The sequence below is a fragment of the Cinclus cinclus genome, chromosome 2 (assembly GCF_963662255.1).
Source record: "Cinclus cinclus chromosome 2, bCinCin1.1, whole genome shotgun sequence".
Taxonomy (NCBI): Eukaryota; Metazoa; Chordata; class Aves; order Passeriformes; family Cinclidae; genus Cinclus; species Cinclus cinclus.
In genome coordinates, this window is record NC_085047.1 from 28674684 (window position 1) to 28678864 (window position 4181).

The following is a 4181-nucleotide window of genomic DNA, read 5'->3' on the forward strand; positions in this document are numbered from 1 at the left end:
GGGGGGAAAGAAGTGTAATGGATCCCATCTGTGAGCCCATACTTAGGCCATAGGTGGTCCTGCCTTGATGCAGCTGGATATTGCCCCAGATATTATCAGATCAAAAAGAGTTAAAGGCACCTGAATATGGACTTTTAGGGAGAGCAGGGCAAAGGAGCTATAAACACCTGTTACAGAGAACAAATACAGAGTGCTGAGCACAGTAAGGATGTAGAGACGTCATTATGGCAGTAATATGGCATATGCCAGTTTTCATGTGGGTAAGTGCTTAGATTAAAAAGAGTATCAAGTCTTGAGACTCTTACCACCCTCTCCTGATATTCCTATATGTGTTATAAGATAATGGAATCAGCAGCAAAGCTAAATAAATGTTTTAGGTGGCGTATAATCAACTTCGTTTTGTGGAGAGAGGGAAACAAAATGAAGGGTCTGGCTTCTGGATGACAGCAGAGGGAAAGGACTTTCTCACACTTTTCAGGCTTTTCTCTGTCAGAGCATTAATCACCAATGCTTTTGTTTCCCTTCCCTTGCCCTTCTCTAGGATAGAGGGAAAACTGTATTTTCTTACTGAGTCTGGTCAATCATCATAACAGGTCTCCCAGAGAGGCTGTGGAGTCTCCATCCATAGTCAGCTGGCTCTAGGTGATCCTGCTTGTGTCCAGTTCTGGTCTCCCTAGTATAAGGAAGGTATGGACTTACTGGAATGAATCCAGAGCAGAGCCACAAAGCCAATGAAGGCACTGGAATGCCTCTGCTATAAGGAGAGGCAGAGAGGGCTGGGAGTGAATTGTACTCATTTAATGTACACATGCTCACATACAGTTAAGAAAACCTGACTATCTGCAATAAATGCATAATACATGTCCTGGGTTATGGCATGTATTCATGAAGTCAATGGAGAAGAGAATTTCCTAATCTCTGGCTTGTATTTATTGATAGTTGAGGATACATAAGCCAGTAGTGCTATTTGCTATGAGTTTAATGTGAGCTTCCCATGGCATCAAGCCCTGGAGGGTTCACAGAGCCATGTCCAACCTGAGGCAAGTGAGAATCACTTCACCTCTGGAGGTGGGCTTGCTTGAACTGTTTCATGGGCAAAAAGCTGCTGGACAGGTAGCTGAAATATGTCCTTTCTGCAGTGATACTGGCCTGTGTATTTTCCCCATGGGTGGAGAATTGTTCCATGTCCTTGCAGGAGAGTGGCTTGATCATTGTGTCCTTGTGCTCCTTAGATTTGTTTTCTTTTTCAGTTCCAGTTACTTCTTTGGTGTCCTTATTTCTTGTCACAGCAAACACCAACAAACAAGCAGGAGTTTGTTCAGTCCAGTCCCTGTTTTTCCAAGTTATACCAATGTGTGCTGGCTTGGCTCCCTCAGGGCAGCTACAGGGACTAAGGAGGCCACTGAGTTACCTTCCAGTGCTGCTGTGGTGACACCCTTCAGGTGTTCCTGGTGTGTTTTGCTTTGTGGTGCTGTTTTTCTTAACTTCGTTTTAGCACCTTATGGTGAAGTATACTTGTAAACAAAATTGCATATGTAGTTTTTGTGACTGGAAGGAAAAAGTGGAAAGCAGGCCAAATGAGCTTTGCAAAGGCTTAGAAGTCAGAAGGCAATGGGAAGAGAATCTAATGTCTGCCATTCTGTTTCAAGGGGTTTAATTAAATTATTTGGGGTTTTTTTGTGTTGAAGACCTAATTTTTTAGGAATTGGTGGCTGTCACCTCTGTATTATGGTGATAATGTCAGGTAAACCGATAATGATTATGGTTTTCAGGAAGGTGTTTTGTTCTACTAGACTCAACTCCCATGTGAGCCTAGAATCACCAAACAAGAATAAATAGGAAATTTTATTTTACTTGGAATTGCAGATGTTAGTAATTTCTCTGAAACTGGTGTCATCAGGGTAAGAAGCTTCTGTCTCTGATAACTCTCCTACTTTGCTAATTCTGTATGTTCTTTTCAGAAGGTGCTACCTCCTTGTACCTTTACTCTTCTTGGAGGTTGTAAAGTCAGAATATCTGTGAGAAGTCTTTCCCTGATCTAGTGAGAATCCGTTATAATCTTTCAGAATGTGGCAGGTTTAAAATGTGTATATATTATCTACTTAATATGCTTTCATTATTTCATTATTTCTAATTGAGATGAACTGTTTCTTATCATATGATGAGTTATGCACTCTTGCATTTCGTATTCTTCATCAGTGTCTACAGTTCTGGAGAGGGAGCTGACGGAATGCTGTTTACAAATGGAAATGGTGATACTTCCATGTGCTTCAGACCAACTTCTTGCTTCTCAAATAGTGAACTCAGGGTGTTTTATACCACAGCTGTCCTACCTCTGCAACCATGAGGTGGCCAGTGTAAATGTAAGGAGAAATTTCAGTTGCTGGTGCATTAAAAAAACCCTTTCTTCCAAGCGGCCTTTCTTGTCCACTAGAGGGGTAGTCAGTAGTGTATTCCTGTTTTGTTAGGTGAGATTATGGTCAATTATTGGAATTGTTTACATGGGAGCTAGCTACTAATCTGCTTTTTCATCCTTGGCTATTGATGTCATCTTTGTTACTTTCCCAGTAACATTGATTGAGTTGGGTACATAAGAGTCTCGGCAAGAAAATTCTTAATTATAGCTTTGGGTCTTTGTCTTGTGTGTCTGCGTCTGTTTGCTTAATTTTTGGAAGATAATTTATGTAGATTGCTCCCAACAGAAGCTACTGAACTCTCTTGTGTATTCTGCATTTGCCCACTGTATCTTGTCTGACAGTCGCCTCCGACCTGGGCACAGGGCTCTGATTCTGGACTGCAGCATCAGCAGAGAGGCACTTCTGTAAATGACTTCTGGAACTGAATAATTAGTCTAGTGATAAACACTGTGATCTCCCTGTGCATGTTGTCAGCACCTTGGTCAGACTGAGGAAGGGGGAGAGGCTTTTCCCACCTTGATTTGGAGCTGCCTTCTTCTCTACCTTCAGCTTATACTCTTTTCCCACAGGTAGATGCAGTGCGGGTGTACGTGAACAGCAGCTCCGAGAACCTCCGATATCCCGTCCTGTTTGTAGTTCGCCAGCAGAAGGGAGTGCTGTCATGGCAGGTCCCACTGATTTTTCGAGGCCTGTAAGTACTGGAGTCTCTTCTTTGTGACACACTCCTCTACCAGCTGTATTCATCAGCAGCCTCCCTCAGATGCTACATCTTGTAACCTGTGTAGACTGCAGGGCTTGGTTGCAGAGTGTTCTTGCTCACTGCCAGCTGGGTGTAGGAAGACCAGGATTTGATAGTTAACCTCTTACTTGGCAGGCTGCTCTTGGCTCTTAGCTTCTCAGGTATGTACACAGAGTACCAGGAGGCTTGTCTGCAGGGGATCTGCCTGTGGCACCAGTCACTGAATGTACCACACATCATTGCTGTCATTCCACAGTTGCCTACCATGTGTGCAGGTAGTTCCTGTGCTCTGGTTTGGGGCAAGGTTTGAACAAGCTCTTGAAAGAGCATTGTAACTTCTGTGTAACAGTGCATTTGGGGGAAAGAGCTTATGTTTCTCACCTCATGAACATCTACATTAAGTTTATTCGAGGGGATGGTTGTTTTGGGACTGCTTCTTTATGAAAGCAATGCTGCTTTGTATCTTCATTAACCCCAGAGCTCGTTGGGCTACAAATAGAGAATTTTCAGGCGCCGTAGACCATTTAAGATGTGAAGCTTCATCCTGTGACTGAATCCTGGTGCCAGCAGCAGATATCCTGCAGTGTTTTGCCTGATGCTGGCGATGGGTGGCTGGCTGTGCTCTCTTTGTCTTCACTAAATGGCAGATGTTAGAGATCCACAGCTGTCATGGGCATCCCTGAGGGAAGTGAAATGTTGAGGATGACCAGTCCCTTGTGGAGATTGCAAGAGGCAGCAGAGGTGGAGCTTGAATGCTGAATAAAAGAATGAATGCTCCTGGCCATTCAGATGAGAATTTCAGTTATGCAAGCAGGGGAAAAATGATGCCATTCTTATTAGTGCTGAAAAACTTTTTAACTGCATTCTCTCACTCTCTCCCTCTCTCTTTCCAATCCAACTTTCTCCTCCCTCCTTCACCTGGCTGTTGTAGGTATCAGAGGACCTACAATTACCAAGAAGTGAGTCGGACCCTCTGTCCCTCTGAGCCAACACCTGAAACAAGACCCTCTGACCAGATTATATTT